The 22,300-nt window shown below is 36.7% G+C and overlaps 1 protein-coding gene and 1 long non-coding RNA gene across 6 annotated transcripts in view; both read left to right on the top strand.

Annotated features, from left to right (window-relative positions):
* The window catches only part of Pgant9 (polypeptide N-acetylgalactosaminyltransferase 9), a 194,613-nt gene that overhangs the window by 153,185 nt on the left and 19,128 nt on the right, over positions 1 to 22,300 (top strand). For all 5 annotated transcript variants that reach the window (XM_069503625.1, XM_069503627.1, XM_034975936.2 and 2 more), the window contains one exon: positions 4,245 to 4,269. The gene's annotated coding sequence lies outside the window, so the exon portion shown is untranslated. The remainder of the gene's footprint in view (positions 1 to 4,244; positions 4,270 to 22,300) is intronic.
* LOC138403373 (uncharacterized) overlaps positions 15,487 to 22,300 on the top strand; it is a 606,611-nt gene continuing 599,797 nt past the window's right edge. The window contains exon 1 of the long non-coding RNA XR_011237637.1: positions 15,487 to 15,510. This is a non-coding gene — a long non-coding RNA (uncharacterized lncRNA). The remainder of the gene's footprint in view (positions 15,511 to 22,300) is intronic.

Here is a 22,300-nt window from a genome sequence, read left to right as displayed (position 1 = left end):
GTTTAACGTTGAAATATGTTTAGCGGCGGCCACTTCTAAGATCAGGTTTATTCAAATACAAACAATTACCTTCAGTGTCACTTTTGACATCTTCATGACTTGCGGGATTAATAGGAATTTTAATAGGACGATTTTATTAATTAACTTAACAAGTGTTTCTCATCAAGTGAATGTAAAATACCCTGCGAATGGAATGTATTTCCTACCGAGAAGAAACCAGTAAGAAACGCAGCGGTTGCAGTGGCGGCTAAAAGCTTTCAAAGAATAAATTCTTATGAAGACAGAGTTTTCAAATAATTAAAAATTACATAAAAAAACAGTATGAAAAATATCTGCCTGAATTCGGGGATTTTGATCGGTCAATACTTTCGATTTTCATTATAGTACCTAACACAACTTATCGTATTATATTCAACTTTCAAATTTTTAATTCATATTCCATACGCACCTTCTATTGATGAAAACAACAGTGGGTTTCCACGGGATTTTTAATCAACACAAATCTCGACTAAGTGGCGAGCAAAAATCAGTAGGTACAGAAGATTCTATTTTTGCAAAAACACATAATGCACACTTGTATAAAAAATATTTCACAGTGTACTCATAAATTTTTAGGATTCATTTATCGAGTACTAGGTGATGCCCGCGACTTTGTTCGCGTGGATTTAGGTCTCTTAAAAATCCCGTGGGAACTCTTTAGTTTTCCGGGATAAAAAGTATGTCCTTCCCCGGGACGTAGGCTAACTCTGAACCAAATTTCATCAAAATCGGTTGAACTGTTGGGCCGTGAAAAGCTAGCAGACAGATAGACAGACAGACAGACAGAGAGACAGACCGACAGACACACTTTCGCATTTATAATATTATTAGTATCGATGTACGCAGTTATGAAAAAAATAGTGTTTCTAGTTTTTTAGACTCGTAGAGTTAGAAATTGAATGACCAGACTCCGTGCCTCTGTAACGAGCGCTGCCGAGCACCCTCGAGAACTCGAGCCTTGGCAGGGCTGCCAAATTCTCTAGATTAATTAAGAAGCGAATTTCGAAAGTTGGTACTTAACGATTAATTGATTCGTTAAGTTTCGACGACCGTGATTTTATTTTCACCATTTTCAAAAAACTTAGATAAGAAGTTGATGGCAGAAATTTTTTCTTAAATCATTTGCTTGCGAGCAGAAGTTGATATTAGTAGTGGTGAAGCCTTAATCACCATAAAAATTTACAAAATCGATTTCTGATAATACCACTGCCGTTGCGTTTTTACTTAGGTAAGTCTCTACTGGATACCAAGCACAAGCTAATCATTAAAGACAGTTTTTACTTTTTAAATTTAATTTTTTTTTTGAGAAATCAGTGACACCAGCCATCCAATTATGTAAGAAAAACGTGTTCATCGTTATCGTAATCGTCAACAAATTCTGCCCTTTGATTGCCTGTGAAAAAATGTAAATAGTGAATCAACCAATCAAAGGGAATTTTTTGACGATTACGATAACGATGAATATGTTTTTCTTACAAAATCGGGGGGCTAACCTTACCATTTTGTTGAGCTATGTATAGTTTTAATGTACCTACATTTTGTTGTTGTTTTACTTAGTGAAACACGTCGAGTAGATATTGCAAAAAATATTTTTTCTCTATGTTTTAGTGTCGAGATAGACATTGGATGTTCGAGGATTTTCTGCCTATGTAACGAGGTCTGACAAGGATCATTCAGTTCTTGAACAGGGTTGCCAAATTTGCTTTGTTCCATAGAAACTCAAAAGCTGGTACTCGACAGATCAATTGCCCTTCAGATATTGTTATTTGATAACAAACATTTACTAACTGAAATATCATTCCTATATTACGATCATTGAAAGTAGGTCAGATTCTCAAAAAAAGGAACTGTAGGATTGTTATTGACTTTCATAAGGTTTAGTCCACATTAGATTATTTCGGCAATCAATAACTCTGAACCATGTATCAATAATATGATTGTTAGTGATGTTATAATTTATAGTGATTGGTTATTTGAGTCACCTATTTTATTTTTATTTAAATTTACAAAATGTAGAAAATTTAAGAAAATAATTAAAAAAAAATTAAAATACTTGTTCAACCCTATCCACCGCGAGCCCTCTAACCGCTAGGTTCTAAACGAGTTCAGTAACTCAAGGGTCTTTTGCTAGATCCTTTGAGTGCTCCATGATTTTCGGTCACCTGACTCTGTAGCGATCGGGTTAAGCCGGGCTTGGGTATCTGTTAGGCTACGTACAAATTGCGATATTTTCCTGTATATAAGAATCTACTTTTTCTATATATAAAAATGAATCGCTAAATGTGCTGCTGATCGCAAATCTCGAGAACACCTGAACCGATTTCGCTAATTCTTTTTTTATAATATTCCTTGAAGTACGAGGATGGTTCTTACGGAGAGAAAAATTTAATCGACTGTTAGGCGGTACGAAGTTCGCCGGGGCAGCTAGTAATATATATAAAAGGAAAAGCTGACTGACTGACTGGCCGATCTATCATCCCACAGCTCAAACTACTAGACGGATCGGGGTGGAATTTGGTATGCAGATTACTAAGAAAGGATTTTCCGAAATTCTGTTCCTTAAGGGGGTAAATAGGGGATGGAAGTTTGTATGAAGGTCCGTCATTTTTAAGGTTGCAACGATGAAAATTGGTATTTAGGCTTTTGGTTAAGAATATAAAATAAGCATTTCACCATTTTTGAAAAGTCCTACCCCAAAGGCGGTTAAATAGGGGATGATAGTTTGTATAAAAGTCCTTAATTTTTCAAGTTATTTCCATGAAAATTGGTATTTAGCTTTTCGGTTACGAAATGAAGAAATACATGTTTCAGGTTATTTTGAAAATTCTACCCCCACGCCGATTTTTTAAATCCCACCCGAGCGAAGCCGGGGCGGGTCTACTAGTTACCTACGTATATTTGATTTCCTCAATTGGAATCTTCAAAATGAAGTAAAGGATTGTATTCTTATATTTCGTCCTTCTTTTGATGATATTCAATATTAAAATACCATACTAGTACCTACTTCCTGCACGACTCGAATGTCTGTCCTTCATCAAAAACTTAAAAGCGATCCTAGTCTTATTAAAGTGCTTATTTTATCTTTAAAATGATCATTTTATTAGGGTTCCGTACCTCAAAAAGAAAAAGGAACCCTAATTGGATCACTTTGTTGTCTGTCCGTCTGTCTATAGTGTCTGTCATGAAAACCTATAGGGTAGACCCGTTGAAATAGAATCATGGAAGGTAGGTCTTATAGCATAAGTAAAGGAAAAAATCCGAAAAGCGTGAATTTTTGGTTACATCACAAAAAAATATTGCCATCATGATCAAATAATTAGTATTTTCAATTTTCAAAGTTTTATTACGGACATTCATTACGTACATTATGTACATTCTAAAACAGTTTTTTTTTACATAATAGTTTTTTAGTTTTTTAGTTTTAGTTTTGATTTATCGTGCAAAATGTTGAAAAAAATACCATTCCTCCCCCCCTTATTTCCGAAGTTTACCAGTCGAAAAATCTGAAATAAATATGGTTAATAGAAGTTTATGTATATTTTACAGAAAAAATAAAACTAACACTAATTATAATAGTTTTTTTGATATTAACAATAAACATTTACAAACAAAGTTAGTTTTGTGGCGATTCCTATACTGTTTTACTTCTTCCTTAGTACGGAACCCTCGGTGTGCGCGTACAACTCGTACTTGGCCGGTGTTTTTGTCTTAATATTTTTATCAAGTTGTCAGTAGTTACTAAATTAACATTTAAAATGAAGTACTTTTATTTGTTTTTTTTTACTTGAATCAACTTCGCTTTGGTCGCATCAAAAGGTTAACTTGAAAGTCCTTCCGCTGATATTCATTCAAGGTCTAATCAGACCAAAAATTATCTTTAAATAATGTTTCATCAATAAATACAAAATGTATAAATGTTAAATTTAATATTTAATCAGACGCTTTAGAACCGACTTCATTAACTAATTTTATAACCTTTTCACGTAGCATTTTCGTTACCGAATTTAAAGTCAGACTACTGATATTAATATATTATAGCCCTTTTGAAATTTTCAAGCGAGCTATTTTTGGAAAAGCTAAATTATAATCGAATTTCAAAATATAGATACCCGATTCAATTTACTATCTATTGCTACCATAATAATTGTGTGTATTAATGGAAATCGTTATTGTGTTTATTGATAAATGTTTTCTTTTGTTCGCAGATTCTGTGGCAGAATAAACAAAAAGGTGAGCTTCGGGCATTTTTTTCATTACAATATAAATAGGAATCGTAAGAAAATATATTACCGGCCTTAATGGAACCGAAACGGAAAAAATACTGGTAACGTTAGAGAATACCATTAAACATTTTCAATAAAGGTCGATTGATGTCATTTTCTTTTAGCCATTAATTCACCTATTGTGAGTGACGGTGGGCTATCGGGGCGGATTCAATCAATTGACCCAAACGAAGAACTCTGCAAGTCTTTTGGAATCATTACTTTAACCGTCGATTAAGAGAGGCGACTTGTTCTTAATACCAAATAAAATTAAGCTAGGAAAAAGTGTAAGTAAATTAATGTCAATTTGAAGGGTGGCCTCATCACACGTTCAGCGATTAATTCACCTATTGTGAGTGACGCCCGTCTATCGGGACGGATCTAATAAATTGATCTAAACATCATCGGGTTGGATGAGTGAGGCTCTGCGAGTCTTTGACTTGGAATCATTGCTTTGACCGTCGATTAATCAAGGCGATTTGTTCTTAATACCCAATGAAATTAAGCTAGGAAAAAGTGTGGGAAACCAATGTCAATTTGAAAGGTTCAATCACACTTTCAGTAATTTATTCACCTATTACGAATGACGCTGGCCTATCGGGATGGATCTCTAATCAATTGACCCAAACACGGTCATGTCGGGCGAGTGAGGGTTATGCGAGTCTTTGACTTAAATCATTACTTTGACTGTTGACTAACAGAGGCAATTTGACCTCAATATTATCAATATTTCTATAGAAAAAACTGACCAAGTGCGAGTCAGGCTCGCGCTACGACGTTTCCGTACTACAGTCGTATTTTTTTGATATTTTGCAGGATAATTCAAAAACTATGATACATAAAAATAAATAAAAATCTGTTTTAGAATGCACAGGTCAAGACCTTTCATATGATACCCCACTTGATATAGTTATCTTACTTAGAAAATTGAAAATACTAATTATTAGTTCATGACCGCAAATTCACGGTTTTCAGATTTTCCCCAAGTGTCAGCTATAAGATCTACCTACCTGCCAAATTTCATGATTCTAGGTCAGTGGGAAGTACCTTGTAGGTTTCTTGACAGACAGACGGACAGACAGACAGACAACAAAGTGATCCTATAAGGGTTCCGTTTTTCCTTTTGAGGTACGAAACCCTAAAAACAAATTAATGTTAATTTGAATGGTGGCCTCATCACATTTTTTCAGTAATTTATTCACTCTTTTCTTTTCGTACCAATTTTATAATATAATTTATATCCCGTAGTTGAAATAAGCTTTACTTTGGTACTCATTTAAAACCGTAAATGTGTGTATCCAAGCTTTAAATTTTTCTTTTCTTTTCAGAATGAATTTAATCATTGCGAGTAAAGTTGGGCTATTGGGGCTCAGATTCAATCAATTGACCCCAACAAGGTTGGGTTGGGCGAGCGAGGACTCCAACTCTGGGAGTCTCGAATCATTACTTTGACCGTTATTAACGATAGTGTTGAACCTAATGGGCACGATTTGGTTTCGAGATAAATTCAATGGTACGCGCCCGATAAATCCTTTTCGGTCCCAATTGCTATCTATTAAATGCCTGACGCGAACACTTTTGTTAAACCGGTAATTTTAAATGGAAAACGCAAAAGTTTATTTCGTCTCTATTATTTTACGTTTAAGTGCCATTTCAAAGGTCTTTTTGGGTATTAATTGTTCTTCTGATTGGAAAAAGCTCCTACCACAGTTAAAACATGCGTGCTAATATTATGAACGCGAAAGTAAGTAGTTTGTTTCTGGTTGGTCCTTCAATCAAGCCGCAATGGAGTCGATTCATAATAATATAGTTAAAGAACTGGAGTATGACATCTGCTACTTATTATCCCAGAAAATCAAAGATTTCCCACGGGATTGTTAAAAACCTAAATCCAGGTGGACGAAGTTGGGAGCATCATCTATATAATATATAAAAGGAAAAGCTGACTGACTGACTGACTGACTGACTGATCTATCACAGCTCAAACTATTGGATGGATCGGGCTGAAATTTGGCATGCAGATAGCTATTATGACGTAAATATCCGTTAAGAAAGGATTTTTGAAAATTTAACCCCTAAATGTAGTTACGAAAGCTTATCTCTATGAAATAAACGTCATTCAAAACGTACTTAAATGTAAAATTTAGTTCGTTTTACTATAAATATGAAGTAGATACATAATATAATAATAATTATTATTAAACATTATCAATAAATTAAAACTTTGTGATCTATCCACGTCGTAAACGAGGCCATATTTAAGCGTGAAACACACACAACGCGCAACGGATCCATGTCAAACGCGACTCCTAGAAGTTTTAATACAAGAAACTTATGAAAATGCACTCTTTATACTGTGAAGCACACGTTTGGACCGCGCTCTTGAGCTCTGCAGTGTAACAAAGCTTCATGTATTACGACTTTAGGGTCAGTACAGACCGAGCACAGTGAGTGTATTAAATCCTTTTATGGTGACAGGGGCGAGAGTCAGCTGGCTTATGGTGCTGCGCTGCCTTCCGCCCCCGCTGTTGTCCAAAATATCAGCATGAATGTGTAATAATTGTATCATCACACCGCTCGCGCTCCAGTTACTGCTCCCGCCTCGACTACCGCTGTCGTCGCCCTCAGCCTCACTCAATCGCGCGCGCTCAGTGTGACATCGACCTGCCTTGCAGTTTCCGTTGCATCCAATCTACGCGTTTTATTTATTTCAGCCTTTGAACGAATAAAAATAATACTGTGGAGCTAGATAAAATAATGTTGGAACACTGCAAGGTTGTCGGCCTTAGACAGGATGACGGCGTTTATACTATCATTTTATATGAGCACAATATTGTTCGAATATCATTTTATGACTTCTAAATTTTGTTTGATGCGTTATGTCGGATGGTTCAAGTTATTGTTGGATCACTTTCTCTCTTGCATGAAGATTTCAATTGGGGCAACAAATATGTGACATATGTATGGGTAATTCTGAAGAATGAAATATAGAAATTATAGATTTGAAGGATTATATTCTTTGTGGACTTATTATTATAAAAATGTAATTTTTGATTAGAGCTATGAAAAGAATAACGACTTTTAAGAATTAATAGTCGTAACGATGAAAGATTGATAATTTTGTTGCAAAAATTATGATTTCAAGGTTTTCTTAATTGTTAACTTTTATGCTACACTAGCTTATGTGCGCGTTGACTTCAAAAATTTCAAACCCCTTTTTTACCCCCTAGAGTTTGCATTTTCAAAAATTCTTTGTTAGCGGATGTCTACGTCAAAATATGCTTGCTAAATTTCAGCCCGATCCGTCCAGTAGTTTGAGTTGTGCGTTGATAGATCAGTCAGTCAGTCAGTCAACTTTTTATTTTATATTATAAAAAAATACTGTTTTACCTAAATACAAAAATAAGAAAATCGTAACTCTACAAATAATCGTAACATTGTAACTAATTTTTGATGCCATTTGGTGGCAATTTGTTACTATTTGCGGAAACCTAGGAAATATTCCCGTAACAAATACCTACACGTTTTCTACTAAATACCTACTCGTATCGTGATGGTACTATTTCACAATGAGAAAAAACTCTGGACAACTGTATTAACTCGTATGTGCTTAAGTATGGTCACACTTAAGACATGCTGTGCGACAAAAAGTTGTACACTACTGGGTGTTGTACACCCTATTTTATATGAAAATCTTGGCGGTCTACATATTTTGAACTACAAGTTTTTGCATAAATAAGAGAGCATTTATATCACCTGCGCATAGCAATGCTATATTTATCATTATTGGGAATGAGACAATATATTTTGTAATAACGACCATAATATTATATTGTCATCAATATCATGGATAAAAATGTCATAATATAATTTGATAAAACATGTTACTTCATTTATATCGACTCTCAATATCATGAATTTGTTATCTACAGAATTGCAACGTAAACATTATCCAAATTATTGTTATTTTATCTTGTTTCGTCGCAGTCATAGCATAGGAATGAGTAAAGGGTGACAAGGCAAAAACTTTTGGAACAAAAAGTCGATACTGTGGCATTCCCATAAAACGTGTCTCTTGCAACGGTCCGCACTGAACCGTTGTGGTCAGCTTGTGTTACTGCTGTTGTTTTTACTATGTTTGTATTCGGATTAACTGGATTGCAGGTAGATTAGAAGCATTCCGTTTTATGTTAAATGTTTGACTTCGTGAGAATTAAATTAACCAGTAAAATTGTAGATGTGGCGGAAAAGTTTTTTTCAAAAATTCGTTGTGGAGAGTATACGAGGAAAGGAGTCTTCTTTTGATAAAAAGTTTTGGAGTAAAAAGTCGATCCTGGTACTGATACTGAGGACGACAAAATTTTAGAGTATTTACATCCTCTTCTTACTAATGTAATATGAAATGGATAGACACAGTTTGACAGTTTTAAATTTAATTTAGAGCTGACAAATCTCGTGATTTTAGCTGCCAGTCGCAAGCCTATTCTTTTTTGTTAGTGTGCACTAAAATTTAAACTCTTTAAATGTAAAATTCATGTTCTGTCCTTTAATAGCAATATTAAAAGAAAAGGGATGCGGATACTCTAAATTTAGTTTAGAGAAAGACAACAGAATCGGCGCCATTGTGACCTTACTGAAAGCAGGGTACTCACTCACCTAGCCGTGTAGCATGTAACGTATCTGAGACGGTAGGCACGAGCCCGCTGCGAGCCGCTCGCGCGTGGAGCGCAGTAAGTTCGCAGTGACCCGCTGAGTGGCGGTATTACTGCGAACACCAAAGGCGGCTCGCAGTGTGCGCGTGGACGGCAACACGTAGCTCTTAGCTGGACACGTGGTGACCGTGGACGAGCCATACCTACTTGCAGGTTGATACAGTATCAGATACGATACATGCTACACGACTGAAGAAACCTGCTTTATGACGGGTCCAGACGCGTGTAACGTGTAATGTAAGATTACTTGTAATTTAGCGTCAACACTGTGGATGGCACACGAACTCAAAGCGAATTGTGTACGCGAATCTATTATTATTATCCAAACGAGCACTGCGAGTGCCTTTGTGTTCACGCAAAAACCGACAGCCAAAGGATCAGCCCGAGCGTCGTCGCGAGCGTTACATTAAATGTTTGTAGTGCCATCCACACGTAGAATTCGTGTTACATTACACGGTGGATTACATTAAGGTATGATTCCGAACCACGCTGCAAGCAGCAGCGCTGCGTGCAGCGTGGTTCGGAATCATACCTTTACACGTTACACTCGTCTGGACCCGGCTTTAAGTGTCTCATGTGGCCATGCTTGTGTTGTTGGTCTTGTTTTTATAGTGCTTGTATTCGCATTTACTGGATTGTAGGTTGAGGCGTTCCGTTTAACGTTAAACGGTTAATTTCGTTAGTGGCTCTGTTGAGAGAGAATTAAATTAGCCGGGAAAATTGTAGGCCCTTCTGTTAGTGGGAAAACGTTTAAGTACAAAAGTTTTTCATTCCCTTGGGTATGAGAACAATTTGTAAAGTTGATAGGTAATAATACATTTTATACTAAAACTTTATGTTAGTTCTACAAGAGCATAGGTAGAGTAGTTTAATTAAAACACAAACACCGAAAAATGTACTTAGTAAACTATGAATTCACTTTCGGTGAAGGAAAACTGCATGCCTGAGAGTTCTCCATAATGTTTTCGGAGGTGTGTGAAGTCTGTCAATCCGCACTTGGCCAGCGTGGTAGTCGATAGCCAAAACCATTCTCACTCTTCATGGGTCTCAGAACATGGATCTTCTCATGGAGAGGAGACCCATGTTCTGTACTCAGCCGGCGATGGGTTGATCTTGATGATGGATGGAAACTATTAATAATGATGCATTACGACTCTGTACCACCGTACTGTGTCGTACACGACAGGTCGAGATGGCAATCGGGGAGGGAACGCCACACACATCACACAGCCACCGCGCTTACTCGGTGCGGGCGAGCTCGGGTGACGTGCGGGTGTGCGGGCGTCCTCCCGCCTCATACCCCGATTGCCATCTCGACCTGTCGCGTCCTATAGGTACCTAGTTTTATTTTAATATCCAAACTCTGGGTTTTATCTTTTATATTACAGCCGAATATATTTCGTTTATTACAAACGGTGTTTTATATTACACTGGCGCGGATGCAGCTGTCAGGAAAAGCGCTATCAATTCAATGTTTTAGCAGTTAATAAAAAACATCCGTCACGCTGGGAGTGACCTCGGAAACTGCAGTAAACTAAACACATTGTTTATACTAGCTGCTACCCCTGGCCCTGCCTTTGTCTAAACCAAGTGCCCAGGGTACCTTTTGAGGCTATGTTCATTTTATGTCTGTCCAAAGATCTAAAAGGTAGAGCAATAAAAATATCAATAAAAATACTATAATACACAAAATATAAAATACTATAATAAGGGTCTGTTTCACAATCGCCAGACATACTTTATCTATCGGATAAATATGACACTTTGACGGATTTTCAATACAAAAACTGTCATAACGTCAAATTTATTCGTTAGATAAAGCTTATCTGGAGGTTGTGAAACAGGCCCTAAAAATACTAAAAATAATAACACGATTGAGTGATTGACTCAATCGTGTCACAGTGTAACTCGTTGATTTCATCGATTTGTTCCCATATACGATCACACTGTTACGAGCTGCAACCTTTTTATCCATTAGAATTCCCAACAAGTCACACTTTACTCTGGGTGTGACACAATGGGAAGAAAACAATGCTAGAGGTCGTAGTAGGATAATTTACATATTATTATATTTTGTCAAAAATTGTATGATCTTTTTTGACCAATAACAACGTAGCTAAATAACTTCGACAGATTAGAGATAGATTGATTAATCGTTTCGGTTGTAAGGTTAACCAAAGTATTTGTAGCTTATCTTCCCAATGAACTTGGTACGCCGATTCGTAACTTAGTTGATGGAAGTTCACGACTCTAACCCACAGTCGTTATATGCGGGCGCAAAGTGTTCAGTGGTGAAGGTTACATCTTCAATTAATCACGAATTAGCATTGATTAAAATAAATGCTTTTAATGGATTACTTAGTAGCTTATCTTCTCAGTCTCCTCAGAGATTAGCTAACATGTCAGGAGGACATTATATTATTTACCTAAATATAACTGCGAATGCCTTACGTGTATCATGATCATTGTTAAAACTTTTTCACTTTGAATTTCCTTTAAGTTTTTGTGCAGATACTTCTATTAAAATTACGTCAGTAAGGAAGTGGATTTACCACTCAAGGACTTTATTGTCCGTTCTCCATTGAAGATGATCTCATAAAAGGTGTATTCGTGCCAGCAACGCAGTTAAGGTTCTTAATGGATTTTTTTAAGTTAATTGCATACATTGCTCGCAATTACGGCCACATTCTGTTCATGTTTTAATACCTAAATAGGGGTTCTGAGTGTAAACAAGTTTCAACTAACGCAAAGGTATGTGTTTTTTATTAACTTTGTTTGCTTTATAAAGGCTTGACATACACGAGCGCAAAATCGACGGCTTGTGGTAGAATGTGACACTGAGTGCGTGAATGATTTTTAGGGTTCCGTAGCCGAATGGCAAAAAACGGAACCCTTATAGATTCGTCATGTCTGTCTGTTTGTCTGGATGTAATGTCACAGCCACTTTTTTCCGAAACTATAAGAGCTATACTGTTGAAACTCGGTAAGTAGATGTATTCTGTGAACCGCATTAAGATTTTTACACAAAAATAGAAAAAAACAATAAGTTTTGGGGTTCCCCATACTTAGAACTGAAACTCAAATTTTTTTTTTCATCAAACCCTACGTGTGGCGTATCTATGGATAGGTCTTCAAAAATAATATTGAGGTTTCTAATATGATTTTTTCTAAACTCATACGATTGTACTACGGAACCCTCAGTGCGCGAGTCTGATTCGCACTTGGCCGGTTTTTAATACAAGGAACCAAAGTGTTGCCAATGAATTTTCGATTGTAGCTTCATTTGGCATAGACTTTTGTTAAAAACGCGGCTAAAAGTATGTAATGGAAATCTGCACTTTGCGGTGTCTTTTCTTGCATGCTACACCAGCGGAGCGATTGTCTAAAACCTGCATCAATCATTATTACAATCTCAATTGTTCTGATTGGCTGAATTTGTGCGATTCTTGTTGCAACAATGAGCAACAATGCATTGTGGCCAATAGTGAGCGAGCATTAACCAATCAGAGATGATTGCGATCGTGACATTGTAGCTGTCAAACAACCGCGGTAGGGCCACAGGTAACATTACGGTGTACCTTACGTCAACCCATCGCCCGCGCCGGCTTCCTACGAAATTCCACGGATACGTACCAAGCGATTTGCCTCCTCATTTCTAATTCGAAGTGCTAAGATTTGGAACACCATTCCAGCATCAGTTTTCCCCTCCAATTATAATATGGGTAGGTACCTTCAAGTCAAGAGTGAATAGGCATCTTCTAGGCAAGCGCGCTCCATCTTAGGCTGCATCATCACTGGTCTCATTGCAGCCAAGCGCTAGTCTATAACTTAAAAAAATCGGTGGCGTATTGGTGTGTCGCTTAAGTACTACGCAAAATTTTTTTTTTTTTTTTTTTAAGTATAGGTACCTATTAGCCATGTTAAATGACTAATATTCCGCTTTCCTCTCCAACTAAGCGTCAGGCTTGTACTAGCAGAAGGTACGACAATAGTGCAACGGGCGGGGTTTGAACCGTCGACCTTTTGGTTTTCAGTCCACTCCTTTACCGGTTGAGCTATTGAGGCTAAAAATTAAATGCGATCTCACCGAAATAATGACCTGATGTACGGCGTACAAACGTTACCTTTTGGTGAGAGGACCACCTCACCAGTAAATAGTATTGTGTTGAAAGTAATTCTGCGAATTGTAAAGAGTATAAATCAGGGGTGTTATTGATATTCGCACCTGCGTGCGCTAATGCGGAACATTCGCATCAATTCAGACATCCACACCCGCATATATTAATGCGGATTCATATTTGCAACAAGTAACGACCTGCAAAGAAAGTAGGCGGGGCCAAAATGGCGCGTGTCTCGCACGTATTTGCTAGTTGATATCATCGTTCGCTAATTGACCAATCAAAAAGTGTACAAGGGTACCCAATATGGGTGTTACGGATATTCGCATTTGCGGATGCAGATGCGAATATCGCATAATATAAATTCGCATTTATTCAGACATTTGCATCCCCGGATTTGAACTTCTAATAAGCCGCATCTGCATCCGCATCTGCGGATGTCAAAATATTGGCATCCGCAGCAACATCTAGGTTTTAATAACGTAAGTATAAAATAACAGTAGGTACTTATTTTTAAATGAAAACTACACTACTGAAGACTACAGCCAAACCGCGAGCCGTATAAATTGTGACAGTATGTTTTCATAAAAACCTCTGGACCGTGGTTAACATAATTTTATAGGAACTTAAACTTTATGACTCCCGCAATAAGGATGACAACTACCTATTCAAGTTAAGTATGTACAACAAACTCTCTTTCATAGTATGGTCACATATTTTTAAATAAAATACGAAGGCGGATTTTGCTATGTGAATAGCAAAATCCGTGAATAGAATGTACGATGGAGGATTGGAAGTATGCAGAACTTATACTGAATCAATCCTCATCGTTAAGACTTCAGATTATTATTATAATTTCGTTTAGTTTTAGTATTTAGTTGTATCAATAATTTAAATCTAGCGGCAGATCAATATAATAGCTAATAGTCAGGTATCGTTTAGAACTTTGAAAGTTTCGGGTTGATAAAAAATAATCGCAAGTGAGGGTAGATTAGGTACCGCTTGCTAGCTAAGTGGCTCCTGAATCTCGACCGACGCCACATGTCGTCATCGGGTCCACGCCCCAAATCCACAACCCTGGGGCCACCCATAGAGAAGGATGGCCATAGTGTTATCAACTGTTCTATATTAATAGATGATTATTTGAAGAATTTTGGAATCAAATATGTACGTATGTATGTCTGATAATAGGTAGGTATGTCTCATATTAAAACTGTCAATAGTCAAACTTACTCTCCAGTTAAATAATATCAATTGACGATTGAAAAATTGGCCCTAAAAAAAAGTAGTAATCAACTCTACAGTTTTGATGTGTATGACCTCACAAACTCGGTTCACTAATGAATGACAAAAAACGTATGACAAATTATCAGTTCACCAAAAACTTTTGAAAAACTAATCAAATCACAAACGTCGTATACCGCAAACATATCATTTTACAAAAGATCATTTGACAAATATTCTATTCACAAATGCTTTACTTTGCAAATTTCCTGAATGTTAAAATATCATTTAAAAATTTATTATTTCACCAAATAATTTGTTTTTTGCAAATTCGCGATTTTACAAAATAATAGAAGATAAAATAACTAATTAACAAAAACACAAAAAGTCTGTTTTGCATACATATGCAAACCCCTATGCAACGCAGCAATAATATCATGGGGCTCCTTTTTTCTGGGTGCGAAAAAAAGAAATAACCCACGAAGGGGATGGCGGGGTCTCAGACCCCGCCATCCTCTTCTAACCTAACCGTTCCGAGTCGGAGTGCCCCAAGTCCCGAGCTGGCTTCGCTCGCTCTTGATGGTGGGAGCGGGGGGGAGAAAAGAGACCCCCCATTATAGTATGCGGTCTCTTCCGTCGGCCCGGTCGACATATAAAAAATTTGATGAATTCTTAAAGTATTTATCAAACAGTTCATTTTATCAAACAATTCATTTTATCAAAAAAAAAGTGCGATATGTTGTTTTACTAATTAACACGATTAAAGAAATCAAATTGTTTGTCAAATGATATTTTATGAAATAACAATTTGTCTGGTAATTTGTTTTATCAAGTGAATTATTTGTAGAAACATAAGTTTTATAACGATCATAAAACGATTCATAATTTTGCCAAAATTTGTTTGGGAAATGAAACTTTGTCATTTGTTTTTTGTCAATTGATCGGTCACCCACAAACTCACAATGTTATGACATCATGTTCAAAGCATTTTGATTTCAAAAACATTGCTTTAGCTGCTAGCTCAGTTACAATTAATGTTGGATCAATTAGCTCTGCAAGCTGACTGAAATACATTCATCATCATCATCATCAAGCCATCGATTTTAGTCCTTAAGAGGGCGCAGTTCGGTGCTTTCTTCATACAAACGTAGGAGGGTGATTATACTACATTATTTGATAATGGTACTGATTCTGGGCACAACAAAATTATAGAGCATTCGCATCCCCTTCTTAATAATATAATATGAAAGGGACAGGCATAGTTTGACAGTTTTAAGTTTAATTTAGGGCCGTCAAACCTCGTGACTTTAGCTGCCAGGCGCAAGCGTATCGTTTGTAGCGTGCACTAAAATTTCGAGAATTTCGAGAAATTCTTTTTGTAAAAATCATGTTCCGTCCTTTTTTAGCAATATTAAAAAGAAAAGGATACAGATACTCTATATTTAGTTTAGCGACAAACAACAGAATCAGCGCCATTGTACGCTCAAAACTAAGTGTTATGTCGGTTTGTCTTGCTATTATCTAGGTTTATAGATAATACATAAAACATTGAAAAAATATTGATTTTAGAGTTACGAGCCTCGAAATATTTGTATCTTAACACTAAATTTATGACAACTTTGGGCGTAAATAAATAAGATTAGGAGTGTGAAAATTCTAAAACAATTTAACATTAGAGACAGTTTATTTAGGTATCAGGTATAGGTAATATGGCGAGTACTTTCTCAACATTTATCCATTATAATACTCGTAATAATTATGGGTTTTCAATCTAATATGTACTGAAGCTGTGATAGCCTTCGGGGGTTCGATCTCGGGCACGCACCTCTAATTTTTCGGCGTTATGTGCGTTTTAATTAATTAAAATATCACTCGCTTTAACGGTGAAGGAAAACATCGTGAGGAAACCTGCGGGGAGTTCTCCATAATGTTCTCAAAAGTGTGTGAAGTCTACCAATCCGCACATGGCCCGCGTGGTAGACTATGGCCAAAACCCTTCTCACTCTGAGAGGAGACCCGTTCTCTGTAGTGAGCCGGCGTTGATCATGATGATGATGATGATGTACCTACTGCAAACAAGACTTACCACTAGTAATATTATTATGTTTGAAAGAAAAGCTGTGTTATTAGATGTTCCTGTTTCCAATTTTCTTGTCGTCCAATTACATTGTGCGTGGTGCAATTGGCTCGAAATACACGAGAAATATCTGGAGTAGGTATTTTTTTCTGGTTCATGTTTTAACTTAATTTAACATAAATATACGTAGTACTTACAAATGTTTCCCCTTATTTCTACAGAGGTGCGTATTTTGTTTTATATCCTTTTTTACAGAGCGAAAATATATTTCAGAGTATGGCTGCATCTTCCCTCTAAATTATAATGTAAAACAAAGTCGCAATCAACATTGCGACGTGATTGAAGGACAACCTAACAAACCAATAAACTAAGAAACAAACATAGATGGTATATTTTTATTTCGGCTGACGTCAAAATGACGTCATTTGGATGTTAATGAGAGATGGTTCCAGCGCAATAGCAATGAAATACTTATAACATGTTTTTTTCCTTTTTTTTAAAAAAAGAATATGTTATATGTATTTCACATAGATCTATAAGGTATTTCATACAAGCTCCCTTAATAAGCAAGCGTTTTGACGTTTGATAAAAAGTCGCTGATTTGACTAGTAGACATCATCCTTATTAAGCCACAAGGCGAAACAACTAGTCGTGATACAAAAAGTGTTTGGTCCATAGAGCAGATTACTAGATAGACATTCTGCTCTATGGTTTGGTCTGTTCTTACATAATTTAGACTTCAAGACTAATAAAGCTCAACCATTTTTCATTATTCGAGGTTTTGATAATATGAAGTTGCACAAATGAAAGTGCAGTAAAGAAAGCAATAAAGCCTTGTCATCACCCGCTCTCAGGAATTTTATTAGCGACGCATAGCGACGTAATAATTTCAGTTTATTGCAACTGGCATCTAGCCACCAATTGTCACTAGGAAGTTTACGACTGACTTCAGATACCCATTTTATTTGAAGACATGATGTAAACTTCTTTGTCAATGTCCTAAATTGTCTCATCAACCCATCGCTGTTACACTAATGAGCACTGGTCTCCTCCCAGAATGAAAAGGGCTTAAGCGATAGTCCACCACGCAGGACAAGTGCAGATTGGCAGACTTGTTAGAAGTGCGTGCTGCGTGTGAAGGACAAGTAGGTACTTGTGTGATGTAGTTAGATATAAATGAAGGCACTTACTTAAACTTAAAATAGGAAATAATAAAATTTGTATACGAAAAATGATGCAACAGAAGTGATTTGAAATAAATGTGCTTTTTAATATGAGAAAGAGGAAAATATTTTAAAGTGGTGTGTTTACTTGACAGGGTTATCTGCTTTTAAAACAAAATGTATTGTCTGGGTATGACACTTAATTTCTTGGGAAATAACGAGGCGGTAAACACTGGATTTAGAAAACAATAATGCTCGTACGAGTACCTACTGTCCTCAATAATGCTGGTGTCAAGGACAGTAGTTTGCACGCTTGACGTTTTTAAAAAAGCTCTAGAGTATCTTTTTATAATATAAATTTAGGTGTAAGCTAAAATTATAACTATTATTCTTCTTCGCCTTCTTTTGATGCCTCTAATATCGCGCCTCTAGTTGGCGATCATATTACTTCATCATCATAATATATTATGATCATAACTTAAACTTTTGACACTGCAGCCATCAGCTCTAAAGGCGCCTACAGCGACAGCCACAAAGTACCGCGTGGAGGCGGGCGACTGCAGCGCTGTGGTCGCGCTGCTTTGTAAATCCATATTATTATTTCGATCAATGACTGATGCGCTGCTGCTGTTTTTATTTATAAGGATTTACTAAGCAGCGTCGCCGCAGCGCTGCAGTCGTACTGCCTCGGCGCGGCACTTTGCGGCATATTGAATCACTGACTTTTCAGCCAGGATGTCATATTCCGTCTCACGTCCTGTTTTGTCTTGTTTTATTGTCCTGGATAATTTAAATTACTTACTATTAAAAATCGTTATATTTTGCACAACGCTCTTAAAAAGTGGTAAATGTTTGACATGGTTTTTGTATAACAATGAATTTTCGTTGGATTACTACCTACCTATATTTTCTCCGACAGTTTTATACTTTATATTGGAATGTTTTCTACAATAGGTATCTAAGCAAATAATATCTTACTTAAGCCTATTTTATGTGTTGCCTTGATATTTTGTGTTATTTGAAATATCAAGAATGATTCTTGAATCGTACCCATTTATTTCTATGAAATTTATTTGTGTCACCTTTGTTTATTCAAAATTCAACAGAAGCTTTGTTTCTACTAAACAATTGTACTAGGTAGGTACTTACTTTCAAGGCTACATCTCCTAAGCTTATTGTGTGAATTCAATTTCTTTGAACACAATAAATGTGGGTTGGCTACCCTTCAACACTTCAGTATTGTTGTTTGATCAAATTGTGCCCGTATGAATGAGAGTGGATATTTCAATTGCAAATTAATCGGTTGGTAATTTGTCATGGCATACATTCACGCTATTCAATTCACTAGTGAGATAACCCGATAGTGATTGATACACAATGTTATTATAGTCTATTACAACCTACCGGAAGCCAATAATGCTATTAAAATAATGAATCTGACCTTTTGTGGATTAGGAATTCGATCCATCAGTTACAATATCATCGCTGATATTTACATAATAATAAATTCTGCGCACTGATTTCAATAATTGATATTTCAATTTCAATTTTCAATTGAAATTGAAATATGTTATATTTAATTAAAATAAATAAAAAATTGAAATATGAAATATGTTGTGAATCACCTACTAGGTATTTTTACTAGTTAATTGACTTTTATATTTTCATATTATTATATTGTAAAGCTTGTTTAAATTATCAAACGTACCTACTGTTATAAATTTATAATTAATAACTATTTAAGTAATCTGTAAAAAAAAAATTGTAATCCTATTTGGCCTTATTTTCAGTCTGTTATTATGTAAAATTATATTGTATGTATCGCTGTTGATTGCAAATAAATGAATAAAATAAAATAACGTTCCCAAGGGTGTCTGAAGTCTTTCGGTCCGCACTGGGCCAGCGTGGCAGATTATGGCCTGCTAGGTGATTCGCTAACTCAGTGTCTAACACTAAATGATAGCTACCGAGGTTGGTTGGTTCTACATAGCTGCTTCACTGGGTGATATTAAAATATTTTTTTGTAGAACACCTTCAACGGATTAAAAAATGAGTTCGGTGTATATCATTCAGTGTTAGAAACTGAGTCAGCGAATCACCCCGCTGAACCATTCTCATTCTTAGAGGCGACCCGTGCTCAGTAGGTAGTGAGGCAGCGATGAGTTGATGATGATGATGAGTAATAATTAAATCAGCGCATATAAGGTTGTGGGAATCTGCTTGTCTGTCAATAATGCTACTCATTTCAATTGGAGATTAAGCACCAGTTAATTACAATTAGTGGCGTGCATTCGCGCCATTCAATACAATAGTTCAACACAAGTGAGATAACTCGGTTGCTTATCGATCTATTATGCACAGTTAATGACCGTATAATTGTCTTATACCATCCATTAAGATGATTGATGAAATCAATTTTATAGATTGTTCTGCTTCATTAATAATTCTTTTTGACATTTCTACGACAAATTGAGAGTCACTAATGTTCCTAGACTCATGTTTTTGATAATAATTATGCCCTTCCGACCGAATTTCGGTCAGCGTGGTCAATCTCCACAGAGGTTAGCCATTGTGTGGTAGATATTATAGATTACAAGTCTGTGCGCAAACAAAGGTGCACAGTTTCGATAGCTGCAAAGTGTCGCTACTAGATGGCATGAACAGTCGCTTCAGTACTGAGTGAACATACATATTATCACAAGTTTCGTCACTGGCAGTGAGCGAACCGTAGTTTAGTGCTCAGAACGTCGGGCGCGATCCCAGAATACGCGGGTTCGATTCCTGCCGGGCCGCAATTCTTGATAATTATGTCTATAAATTATTTAGAAATTTCCTTGAAGTGTAGGTATAAAAATTATAAAAAATAAAGGTGCTTTATTCCTTCACTCTCATAGCCCGATGAGATGGAAATTTGACACGACCATGAGAGAGATTAGACGCAGGACCGTCGATTTTATAATGCTCTCTGAGATGAAGTCCGCCAACTTCCTAAATCTAAGCTATTGTATTGAGAACTTCTTAACAAAAATAAACCAATACCTCACTATTTATTTTGACCTGACCTGGGAATGGAACCCTCATTATTCGCAGTTAGACATTCTAACCAAGACCAACGAGGCAGGTTTCGATAAACAAAGGTTCCAATTAGTAACCCTGATATTTATTTACTCTTGGTACTTATAATTTGCATTTTATTGCATTTTCAAGATAAAGAACCATATTCCTTCAAAATATTGTGGTAGCCAAACGAAAAACCTGTCTCTTCTCTCTTCTATCCATTTAAAAAAAAGACACCGGAGAACACCGGAGTGGCGCAAAAATGACTTGGGGAAAAAGGGCATTGCGTTTGCTCGATGCAGCGTCGGGTTTAATACCTCACAAATGTCATTAGCAGAATTGTCGGGGGAGAGGAGGCGGGCAGGAGGGCGGTCACTGCCCTTTCGTGTTGCCAGCGATATACATTTTGCACTAGGTGGGGCGCTTCATAGCAACAACATGTTCCAACGAACATCGGTCAATCGCAATCCATTCCGCACTCTTGTCAATCGCAATCCATTTTTAATACAGTTCGTTTCAGCATAGATAAGTTAGAAGAGACTTTTTTTTCGGCGGAGGAAAACATCCCTACGGACTTCTGCCTGCGGGCAAGGTGTGTCCGACTCGCACGGACTAAAATAACCTCCCCATGTCTACCAAGGTGAGCACGGAACTGCGTAAGCATTACTTCGTGCTGACCTCCTAAACTTCTATCTTCTTCTTTTCTTCTTTTTCCCACGCTTCTCTTCTTCTTCTCCTAGAGCTTCTGACCTAAGGTCGGTACAACCAGGACTTTCAAAGATTGCGTGTCAACTTGTGATTGTAACACACAATCTTCGAGTTAGAAGAGACTATAGGTACTAAAAGTACCTACCTATATTAATAATGGCTTGGACAGCGTATTACGATTCCCAGGAGTGCGGACCCCGATTTTCGTTGGAACATGATGTTACTATGAAGCGCTCCATCTAATGGAACATTTATATCGTTGCGTTTGCCTTGCAGTTCGCATTCTAGGTTGCATGTGCGATATAATATAATCTATCGGCTAAGGTTACGTAGGTACAACTTATGGCTTACAATCTCTTACGCCTCGGTGAGCGGAGTTTTGAAAATATTCGATAGGTCTCCTACGTCTCGGTGAGCCAAAATTTTGAAAATATTGAGAGAGCGCGCACTGCGGCGCGACGAGTTGCGGTGCGTTTTAAAATCAATTTGAATTAAAGTCAACTCATATCCGGAGAGGAATGAATTCCGCAGTGCGCATGCTTCTATGTACCTAGTTCTATAGTTCACAGATTTTGCGGGAGAAAAGCGTACGGAAATTTAACGTGGTGCGCACTAGCTCAGTCTCTACGCCTCGGTGTGCGGGATTTTGAAAATGTTTTATGTTCGATAGCTGGCTCAGATAAAGAAGATGGTAAGTGGGATTATGAAGCTGACCATTCAACCAAAAAGCTCAAGATAATGGTTAAAATTGTGTAGATATTAGTCAAACTAAAAACAGTTGATATCGATAGTAATAGTTATAATAATATTGATGAACTATAAGAGTACTTCAATACCTATTATCAATATCTATTGCAACTGCTTAATTTTATTTGACTTATATCTATGAGGAGATCCGTAGGAGAACTAGAGTAACCGACATAGCTCAACGGGTTGCGAA

This window comes from Maniola hyperantus, chromosome 15 (assembly GCF_902806685.2).
Source record: "Maniola hyperantus chromosome 15, iAphHyp1.2, whole genome shotgun sequence".
Classification (NCBI taxonomy): Eukaryota; Metazoa; Arthropoda; class Insecta; order Lepidoptera; family Nymphalidae; genus Maniola; species Maniola hyperantus.
This window is presented reverse-complemented; position numbering and strand designations above follow the sequence as displayed.